This window comes from Manis pentadactyla, chromosome 5, assembly GCF_030020395.1.
Source record: "Manis pentadactyla isolate mManPen7 chromosome 5, mManPen7.hap1, whole genome shotgun sequence".
Classification (NCBI taxonomy): Eukaryota; Metazoa; Chordata; class Mammalia; order Pholidota; family Manidae; genus Manis; species Manis pentadactyla.
In genome coordinates this window covers 151,661,747-151,673,174 of record NC_080023.1, presented here as the reverse complement: position 1 = coordinate 151,673,174, position 11,428 = coordinate 151,661,747, and the positions used below count along the sequence as shown (strand labels likewise).

General features: G+C 49.0%; 1 protein-coding gene across 5 annotated transcripts in view; it reads left to right on the top strand.

The window, feature by feature from the left end:
• Positions 1–1,147: 1,147 nt before the first annotated feature.
• Positions 1,148–11,428, top strand: part of SNPH (syntaphilin) — a 34,648-nt gene continuing 24,367 nt past the window's right edge. For all 5 annotated transcript variants that reach the window (XM_057502831.1, XM_036924824.2, XM_036924822.2 and 2 more), the window contains exons 1-2: positions 1,148–1,253; positions 1,503–1,602. The gene's annotated coding sequence lies outside the window, so the exon portion shown is untranslated. The remainder of the gene's footprint in view (positions 1,254–1,502; positions 1,603–11,428) is intronic.

Genomic DNA, 11,428 nt, shown 5'->3' with positions numbered 1-11,428 from the left:
TAAGAGTCTTAAGGGACAAGGAATGATGTGACATCTGGCCTGGTGTTCTTATGAAAGACTAGGACCAGCACAATGCATGCTTGCTCTCTTAGTATTTATTGAGAACCTAATATGTGTTTGGCACTATTCTAGGCACTGGGAATACAGCAGGAGCCAAACAAACTTCCTTCCCTTGCAGAGTATACATTCTAGTGGGAGTGATAATGACAAATATTTAATATACAATATATTAGCTGGTGAAATATACAAAACTAGGGCAAAAGGAGTAGGGGAAGAGGGAATTCTGCTTTATGTAGGGTGGGGTCAAGGAAGTCTCCCTGAGACATTTGAGCAGAGAGAGAGAGATGGAGGAAGTGAGGGATGGTTTTGAGCAGAGGAATGAGTGAGCAGATAGTTAAGGCTGCTTCAGGAGGGAGCCCCTTCCACGCTCCCCACTTCTCACACATGGACTAGATTAGAAACCAGGCCCAGAGAGTGAGTTAACTTATCTAAAGTTGCATGGCTAGTAACAGAAGAGCTAGGCAGAGAATCCAGTTTTCTGGACCATGGTCCCCTTGTTTCAACTGTGATGGCAGATGGAACACAGAGGGAAATGGTGTATAATGAACACTTACTCTAGGTTGTGATTATTTATCTTTCCAAAGATTCACCTCCTTAATACTTCAAAGACAAACATTTTCGTTTTCAGATATTTAAGATTCTTCCCGTCATTTTTCTTGGTAGTCCAAGTACCATTCGCTTTAAATAACTCGTACTTAGCGGTACTTGGTTTAGGGAATGAAAAATATTCCTAAAGGAATTCAAATAAAATTACTATTCAACATAAGCTGACTATGTGGCAGGAAGTGAGATTGTTATCATCATTCCACGTTACAGATGAGAAAGTTGAGGCCCAGAGAGGTGAAGGGACTTGCCCAGGTTCACACAGCCTGTTAGTGAACCAATGTGCTTTCTGCCATGCCTCATCGCCCAGCTCAGAGTACAGGCTGGTGTGGGTGCTCAGGTCTCTTCTCCCGCGCCCTCAGGAGCAAGATGCCAACTATCTCTTTAAGAAGGAAAAAGAAGACGGGCCGCTTACGCAGCTGCCGGCGAGCCGCCGACTGGCTGGTATCCTCCATCCACCTCGCCCTCCCTCCCCGCCCTCCCGGCAGTCCCAGCCCCAGCGAGCACCCTGCTAGCCGCCTCCAGCAGAGGCTCCGGAGAGCAGTTCGGCGGCCTGGGCTGGGCAGCCGAAGCCATGAAAGCCTCGGCAGGTGATGACAGGCACCTGGAGACCTCCGGGTCCCCCCACGAGCTGCGTCCACCGCAGCCCAGAGTGCCCAGTGCGGGCTCGGGGGAAGAAAGGCGCGGGCTGGGCGGAGGAGCTGACCCGGTGCCCGGCAGGCGGCCCGCCCTCCAGGCGTTTTGGCTGCGGCGGCCCAGCTGTCAGTGACTGGGGGCTCGGCTGCCCGGCTGTCCCCGCCCGCGTTCACCGCCCCTGTCTGTTTTCCCCGCCGCCGCAGGTTGCTGATCAGGGCCAGCTGCAGCGGCGACTGCAGAGGCGCTGCGCCAAGCGGGGCCGGAGCGGTGTGACCGGCAGGGCTGCGGAGCAAGTGGACTCAGGTGAGGAGGCCGCGGGGAGCCGGGCGGGGGCCCTGCGCTACACGGCGGCGGGCGGGAGTAGCTAGAGACAGTCTCTGCGGCAGAATCCCTCAGAGTGCACAGGCCGAGGGTTGGCTGTGACTCATTCTTATCCCCCCCCTTTCATTCCCCAACATCCTTCTAAGCGCCCCCCCAACACACACGCGCGCGCGCGCGCGCACACACACACACACACACACACACACCGTGAAATTCACTAATTACAGGATGCTGATTGAAGCGGGGAGGATGCCCAAGGTAGGCGATTAAGAGGGTTTTAGGGACCACCCTATTCCTATTTGTCTTCGTCTTCTGGCATTTGGCAAACATTTAAGCCTCTTTCCTTCTTGGGGGAGGAGTGGGGTATACCTGGGGTTGGGAGAAAGATGGAACCCCACACCCAACCCAAGGTCAAGTGCCAACTACTGCTTCCTTCCCACATTCCCCTGAGAAGCAGCAAAGCCCTGCAGTAGATCTGGAAAACATGCCCATGACCCTGGGAGTGGGAGATCTGAGCCTCAGTCTCCCTGTAGCTTCCATAGATATAATGTTTTCTCCTTCTGCTCCTCAGCAGGGAGCTGGGCTGTTTGGAACCCCTGCTAGCCTGGGAGGCCCCAATTCCCCTTCCTCATTCCTGTGGACTGAGGAAAGCCCTGGTCAAATGCTGCCTGTTTCCTCTGCCTTCTCTGCCCATCTGGTGGTATGGGATGAGCTAGAGGAGCTTACCAGAAAAAGGTGATCTCTGCAGGCAGGGTAGTATAGGGGAGGTGCCAGAGACTGGGGTTCTAGTCCCTGAGCTTGCTAGTGGGCCACAAGTAGCCATCTTAAAATTCTCCAGGCGTGGGCGTCTGTCTGTTCATCTGTTAAATGCAGGAGTTGGATTAGATGGTCTGTACAATTTTAGTATGCCACTCAAGTAGCTCTTACATGTCAGAGCCACCCCTCTACTAAAATAAAACAACCTGGAATTTAAACCTGATTCTGTGAAATAATCAGGGTTTCCTCAGTTGATCTCTCTCAACTCTGGACTTCTCAAGTGAAACATTGACCTTGTGAATCTCACAGCACTGGCACATCTGACAGTCCTATACTGGCATTCCTGTGCCATCACGGGGGTGACCTCTGTCAAGCTAATTCCCATCTCAAGCTCCAGTTTCCTCATCTGTAAATCTGGGAAGAGGGGTTCATGCCTCGGAGAGTTGATATGAGGATTAAGCTCTGAAAATAGTGCCAGTGTCTGGCACATAGTAGGTTTTCAGGGATGCAGGACTTGGGAGATAGACTCCGGGGAGAAGGGAGGGCTGGCTGCCTGCCAGCCCCTTTCACATCCCTGCGGATGGTGTCTCTGCCAGGGAATAATGAATGCTGGAGTGTGTTGGGCTGCTGGGCTGAGGGCCTAAGAAGCAACGAGGAGGTACAAACGTTTCCACTGAGAGGCTGTGACATCATTCTCGCAAATGATGGTCCCAAGGAGGCATATATAGCCCAACACTGGGTTTGGAAAATCTTGATAGCCGAAGGCAGAGTCCCTCAGGAAATAGCAGAAGCACCAGAATCTTGCATGCAGGCGGGGTGTTTTCCTGGTCCCACTGCTGCTCCCTTGCCCTCCCTGGAGCCTCTCACTAGAATCATCCTGAGATAATGCAGTCATGTTTTGGGTGTCTGCATTTTCTATTATTTACCTTCCCTCCTGCTGTCATTTTCAGCCTTGCATTCAGTCCTTCTTGCTCCAATTTCTTGCACAGATACATTCTGACTCTTGATAGCAATGAAGCCTCCTGATTAGGTGGGCCAGGGCACTTGGCTGATGCACCATCTGGGCTAAAATAAGTTATGTTCCGACCTACCCTAAATCCCCATGAGATTGTGGGCTTCTCCCAACAGAGGCCCTGTCTCTTTTTTCTGTGTCTCCAACTGCTAGCCTGTGATTTGGCACAAAATAAGTGCTCAGTAAGTGTTACATTGAGTACATTTGAGGATATTATGCCCCTAACTAGGTTAGAAACTAGAGACCGTGTTGACAGCAGGTAAAAGCACTAAATACAGGGCACTGTGCAGGCTGCTGGTTGCCATTATTATTATTATTATTATTGCTATTACTAATACTGTTATTACTGCTATTGTTAGTGATCAAAGTTGTTTTGCCTTCCCCTCGAGTCAGGCTTGAAGGGGTTAGATGTACCAGGGAGAGTGGTGATGTTGGCAGACAGATGGTGCTGACTAGTGGAAGATGATCTTGAAGGGAAGAGATTGGGGAGATAGCGACTCTGACCACTTGCTGTGTTTGCGGGTTGGGACAGATAAGGAGAATCTAGTGGATGCAAAGTAGAAAATCAGAAGAGCCAGGTCCTAGGTCTTGTTCCACCACCACCTCATTGTGTGACCTTCAGCCAATCACACCTTCTCTGAAGACCTCTGGGTCCCCCACTATAAAACGAGAGGACTGGGCTACATGATCTCTAAGGCTCCTTCTGGTTCTGACATTCTGTCAAGTGGATTTTGTTAAAAATGGGGCCTTTATTATTACTCTCAGTATCATTTATGGAGTACCAGATCATTACTCTCTCAGGTAATCCTCAAACAAATTACACCTATTTGAAAGATGAGAAGACTGAGGCTTAGAGAGATTGACTGGCCTAAGACTGCACAACTAGAAGTGGCAGAACTTCTATCTGACACCTGTCTGTCTGACTCAAAAGCTGATCTAAAAGCTTTGCTGCCTCCCCATACATGCCTTGCTGTCATCACAGTGAGTTGTGTGTGTACTTGAACACATGCGTTGGGGTTTGGAGAAGGGAAAGCTGCAAAGGATTCATGGCAAGAGACCAGATGTTCCCCCTAAGTGACTGCTGCAGGGACTTGCTGGGTCCAGGAGTGTGTCAGTTAGGGCTGGAGAGTCTTCCTTTCTCTGGGAGCTCTGCTTTGCTGATGGGAGGTGGGTGCCCCTTTGCCAAGCAGAATGGCTGGACCTGAATGACAATCACAGTAAACACACTTTTTGAGTGCTCCCGATGTTCTTGCTCTGTCTTACTCAGGTTGACTTATTTACTCCTCAGACAATCCCATTATGTAGGCTCCTATAATTTTACCCATTTTACAAGTGAGAAAGTCAGGGCAGAGAGACAAAGGGTCTTGCCCAGAGTTGCATAGCTAATGTGTTGTAGAACCTGAAAAAGGTTAGCTGGAAGTAAACTGTACTGGGAGTCAAAAGGGTTGCTTTTAGTTTCAGCCCTTTCATTGACTGAGTAACTTGGGTAAGCCAGTTGCCCTCTGAAAGTTGGTGATACCATCCTGCAAAGGGAGTGGATGCGTCCATTGGCTCTAAAAGGGATGCGTGCTTCCACCTTGTGCCAGAAGTGGTAGACGGGATTCCTAGTCTAGCTGAACATTGATCATTGATCAGCATTTCTTTGTTAACCAGACCCTTCATTAGCCATCCCTAAGCGCACAAGATATAGCGAAGAGTAAGAACTGATCCCTAGTTTCAAGAGGCTCCGATCTAAGAGGGAGACAAATATCTAAACATGTAGTTGTGATAAGCCATCTAGGAGCTGTGATACATACTGATGTGACTAATGTGGGGTACAACGGGAGACAGAGGGAGGTGGATGGTCTTCCTACTTAGTGGGTCAGGAAGGCTTTAGAGATGCAATGCCACTGTCACCTTCTGACTTTCTGCATTGAGTCTGTGACTAATCATCTTCATTATCATCATCACATCAGTATCATCTACCCAGCTGAGGATGTTTCTTAACAGTTCTCAAGACTTGTTGGCTGTTTCCCCCAGCACCCAGAAAGCTGCCACAGAGTCTGAGGGACCATTCAAGCTCAGGCTGTGGCAGAGTTCCAGTCGAACTATTCATTTGTCCTGGAACGTTTCCTGTCCTTGGAGGCTTCTAGAAGCAGGACTCTGAAACTCCTCTTGGAAATACAGCCAATGGAGCACTAAATAACCATCCAGTAGGCCTGGGAATTCTTGCTCATATCTATTCTCTCAGCATTCTACCTGTTTGGAGCATCTAACACTTGGGGAGATGAAGGCATTTGCCCAAGATTACTCAGCAAGTCTGGACTCATAACTCTGGCCTAATTGGGATTGCATTTCTGAGCCATATGGGGTCTTTTCATATCCAGTTCATCAGAGGCCTGAGGGGTCATTGCTTCATTTGATGGGAAGCTCACACTGCATAAAGTTTTGATGTGGTGGCAAGAAGCTAGGGCTGAGGGCCCTTAGACAGGGGGAGGCCTGTGTTCCGGGACTGCTTTGCACCTCTTAATGGACAGATATTTATGAAGTGTTGGTCACATGCTTGGCACTGTCCTCTGAATTGAGATGCAGAGCCAACCGACAGGGAGTGTCTGGGAAGCAGCCTGGCACAGTGGAAAGAGCCAGCACAGGGGGGTCAGGAGACTCGGGTCCTCATTAGGCTCTGCCATCAACTCGTTGGGTGGCCTGAGGCAAAGCCCTTCGCTTTTCCACACCTGCAAAATGAGAGCCAGAGGTGGTAATGTCCAAGGGCTCTTCAAGCTCCGACTGCCTAATAATTCAGCAACTCTTTCTTCTGTTCTGTAACCACTTTAGGGGGTACATGAATGGATCGGATACAGATAACTATAACTTGAGGAAGAATGAGATAAATATAACAAGAGGCATGAACAAATGCTCTGTGGGTTTGCTGGAGGGAGAGGGCTTGGGAAAGGCTCAGTTCAAAAGCCACCTCTTCAAAGATAGGATGAGGTGCAGATAAAGGGGTTTTTTGGAACCAGGATGAGTAGCAGAAGCATGCTGTCATTCTGTCATGCTGGGACAAGAAGGCTGTGTATCAGAGCAGTGGTTCTCAGACTTTGATTTCAAAGATCCGTGCATTTGGGATTCTATCCTAGGTTGGCCAACTTTTTATTTTGCCAGGTAAGGACATTCAAATGATGCTTAAATGTATTTCTGTTTACTATCACTCTCATATAGTGAGCGAAGGAGCATTTTAGTACTTCTATCCCCAAAGCAAGAAGACTATATATCAGGAGAAAAAAAAAATAGGTGCTCCTTCAAATCGAATACATTTTGCTTTATTAAAACTAACTAGTCCATATTTTCCTCATTTGACTGCAGGCCAGTGTCCTTGTATTTGGCTCTGGAGCTGAGCTGCTTGTGTTCGCGTCCTAGCCAAGTTACTTTTCTCAGAGCCTGTTTTCTCATCTGTCAAATGGGGACGTGATTCTGTCTACCTCAGAAAGTCATTGGGAGGTTCATATGCCAGAATAAAACATAAAGCAAGAGACCTCAAACTCAGTTGTGTACAGAGGCAAACCAGGTTGGTTGGGCTGTTTAGGGATTATAGTAAACTGAAAAGTGTTTGCTTGAAAGAGGCAGCCGCTAGCCCCCTCCCATCATTCTTGCCCTGCGGGAATGTGGGCCCAATATTGTCAGTGTTGTCAGATCTTCTGATTTATAAGACAGGAACGTGGATGTTTGTTTGTGACATTTCTTGATTTTTTTAATGTGGTCAACTAAGCTGCATTTTTAAATGCGCATATGAAAGTATTTCTGCAGCAGGCCATCAGTCTGTGTTCTCTGAAGTAAAGTCCCAGATGCCAGGCCCGCAGTGGGCAGTAGTGCTGCCTGAGGTTGAGGACACAGAAGGGAGACAAGGCTGGAAGGGTGGGCCTGGGCCAGAGCAGGCCTTGCCTGTGAGGCCAGGTAACACACTGCTCTGGCAGCTTTGGCCCTCTGTTACTGGGCCCCTTCTTCAAAGGCTGTAACTGTGCCCCGAGCCTTTCAGCTGCATCGTCAGGACTGAGTCAGTAGGGCCTGATGCCTCCAGATACCTCTGTGTTCCCTTGGAGCTGGTTCTAGCCAGCCTCCTACTGAAGGGTCTCTGGAAGCTTGAGGGGCAGCTCAGAAGAGGGAACTTGGCGGATGGCCTGTGATGCCTGGCACAGAATCCACCCTTCCAAGACAGGCATGAGCAGCTCCTCTGTGGGAGGGGCAGTTCCTGTTCTTTGGAAGCCATGCTGGCCACGCAGCCTTCTGTTTGGCTTGCGCTGCCCAAGCCAGGCACACAGGGAGAACCCTGGAAAGATAAGGAGCAGATCACAAGTAGTATCGCATTCAGATGGAAACCTGGGTTTAGAGACTCTTCCCTAGAGGCCAAGTGGCAATTTCACCCAACACGTGTGTATGTATCTGTCTGTCTGAGTGTCTGTCTACATGCATGTATGTGCCTGACTTCCTAACAAAGGCCCCTCCTGCTTCCTGCTGCTGCCCCTCCTTCCAACTCCCTGAAGTACAGTCAACACCAGAGAGCTGAACACACTTGGAATGTACAGTTTGTTCAATTTTGACAGAGGGTAACCCTTGAAGCCAACCCATCATCAGTGTGCCAGCATTCCAGTTCCCCCACATCCTTACCAGCACTGGTATTGCGGCCTTCTTAATTTTAACCATTCCAGTAGGTGTGGGGTGGTATCTCTATGGCTTTAGTTTGCATTTTCATAATGACAAATGTTGAACATCTTTTTGTGTGCTTATTTGCCATCCATACATCTTCTTTAGTGAATATCTGTTCAAATAGTTTGTCCACCGTAAAATATTTCATCACTTGGTTGTTGGTCTTATTGAGTTGTAAGAGTTTGTAATACATTCTGAATAGAGGTTGTCAAATATATAGTCTGCAAATATTTTTTCCCGATCTGTGTCTTGCCCTCAAGGGCCCTGTGGGAGTTGCAGGCTCAGTGTGGTTGTGTATGTGTGTGGGTATGAGAGAGAGTCTGAGAGAGGGAGACTCGGAAAGACTGGCTTCCTGAGAGACTCCTGAATTCTTTCCTCCTCTGCTGCCATCTAGATCACAGAAGGAAGCACCTAGAGACACTTAAAGTCCACATATCTCCACAGCTCCATTTTGCAAATAGGGAGCTTGAGCCCCTGAGATCCCATAGGGTATATCATCAGAGCCCACACTGACCTCTGGAGGAAAAGGGCTCATGTCTGGGTACCTCAATATCCTTTATTTCTGTGGCCCCAGATGAGTCAGATAATCTTTCTGAGGCTCCCTCCCCTGTCTGTAAGAGGCGCATAGCAAGGCCTACGTATGGGTGAGAGGATGGTACAGAGCACTCCAGCGGACCGGCCCAGCTCCAGGGGTGAGGAGTATGTGCTGGCGCTATCTGTTGCCATCAAAAGGCCTTTAGGGGGCAGAGGAGGAGGAGCCATGCAGTCATTAAGGAGGGTTTGTTGAGCTGTACACTGGGCCAGGTTTGCGGATGTGCCAGGTGAAGCAATGCTCTGCTGGGGATGCTGTGTGCTGAGGGCACCATCACCTCTTCTGCCAGAGCCCTTTCACAGCCCACCAGCAGGCTGCTTCAGCCAGATACCTGTGTGTGTGTGCATAGAAACCCTCAGAAGATGGAAGACTGGGGTCCACAGGTGGAGGTGTGCATAAAAACCTGTGTCCTATTGGTTTAAGAAATGCTCCAAAAGGAACATGTGCAATGGGGTCACCACCAAGGGAGCCATGACCTCTGTCTCCTGGGAAGCTACACACAGGCATCTGTGCTGGAACTGAGCCTGGAAGAAAAGTAGGTAGAAGCTTGGAAGGGCTTTCTAGGCAGAGGGCAAAGCAAGGTGAATGTGCAGGTGAGCTCAGTGAAGGTGTTTGGCAAGAGGGGATGGGAGGTGAGGCTGACAAGGAAGGCAGGGGCTGGGTTGTCAAGACAGCTCCATAGGAGGTGTGGTTATCTTGATCTTAGAGACTGGGAAACAGAGTTGCAAAGAGGTCAAGAGAGGTGTGCCCTTAGGCCTGAGAGCCAGTAGCAGAGCTGGGTGTCCTGGCCCTAGCACTGCGCTCTCTCTGCTGAGCCAGATCATGCCCCAGGAGAGAGGGACAGTGGAGGTCTCTCAGGGCCACTTTTCCTGGAACCTGCTGTCTGCCTGGGGTTCTCAGGACTCCTAGCTCATCTGTTTGGCTGCCTGACCTCCTCAGCAAGTGTTTGCTAGGCCTTGGCTCTGAATGCAGCCCTGTCCCTGGCACCTGGAAAGACTCCAAGCCACTAACGGCATGATGCCCATTTCTCTTTTCGCCTTTGCAGCCTAGACAACAGCCAGCCATGTTCTCAAGTCCAGGCAGGGTGTTGCTGCTCACAGCACACAGGCCAGATCTGCCACTGCCACTCTGGACATTTGTATGCTTTGAGCTGGGTATATCACCACACCTCAGCAAAAGTAGGCTTCTGTTGTTAAGGGGAAAGAGGCAACTGAACATCAAGCAGGCAGCGACAAGTATCTACCCCCCAGCCTGCCAGGGGCCTGGGCATCTCTGCCATTCTTCCCTCTCCCTCATTTCCAGCTCCTGAAGAGTCTGCCTCCTAGACTTCTTTTGAAGCCATCTTTGCTTCTCTCACTTCCTTTCCTTATCTCTTTCCATTCTATTCTCAGCAAAGCCAGTGCAGAGGTATCTTCTGTAGCAGAAGCCTGACCTTGCCATTCCTCTGCTCAGAGGTTTTTCTCTGCAGGCTCAAAAGGTGATCCCCCAATGCCCAGTCCTCCTCTCTACATCCCAGCAGCCCCTCTCCTGTACAGCCTAGTGGTACCCAGCCCCCCATAGCTCTCCTACTCCTCCTTCTCTCCATGATGTGACTACCTGTCCCTTGAGTTGGATCTGAAATCTCCTTCACAGACAGCACTGCATCTGTCCCGCAGAACCCTGCTCAAGGGTGCTTCCTCCCGAGTTCTGCAGATCAACCCCTCCCTCCTCTGCCCAACCTCTCCCCAACGTGCGCTTTGATGACTGGGACGTCAGAGAAGCCAGAATGCAATAGACATTTGGTAAATAGTGGCTGAAAGGGCCCTGCCAGAGCCACCCCACAGACAGGAAATGCTGTGATTAAGAGAGGGGAGAAGCTTTGAGAGACGTGCTTTCAATCTTGGAGCTAGGCCACTTTTGAGCAAGGTCTCACCAGGAGCCCTCAGTTTCCCCCCTTGCCACATGGGAGTGAAGATGACTTGCCACAAGGCTGAAGAGACTATGAAAAGTCATCTTGGATGATTCTTGTGTTTGAACTTGGACTCTGCCTTTTGGGAAGCAAAGCTAAGTGCCAGTTGTTTGGTCTAGTGGAAAACAGTTGGTGTGCATGTTATGGAGGGAGAATTAACTGGCTACTCAACTCTTTAGGAAAGCAGGTTGGCAGCATATTCATTGACCTTATAAATCTACCACTGGGGATCTATCCTGAGGAAATAATTCTAAATACAGAAATGTAATTAGGGGCAAAGGTATTGATGGTAGCATTCTCTTTGATAGTGAAAAAGTCTGAAATGATCAACAGAGGGGGAAAGTTAACCATGACAGATCCATGAAATGGAGTATTTTGTGGCCCCCCAAAATAATTTTTATAAAGAATATGCCATATTATGGGCAATTCTTAAGCCACGTTAAATTTTTTGAAGATATATAAAGATGCACATATACCATGGTTATAACTATATAAAAATAACACCCTTCCCCCCCGCAAAACAGGATTTTTCTGTACTTAGAAAAAAAAACTAGAAGGAGCAGCATATTAATCAATGGTTCATCTTTGAGTAGCAAAACTGGGTTTTCTTTTAAAAAAAGGCATGTGCTACTTTCATAACTATAGTAACTACTTTCACAAATATATTTAACATTTAAAAATTCCCTAGTTGAAGCTAAGGGGGGCCCTTTTTAATCCCATGACCAATTTGGGATGAATTATTCACTTGCCTCAGGCTTTGATTTATAAAATAAGGGGAAAAAACTAGTGTTCCCGGGCAGTGTGTGCCAGGCCAAGCACA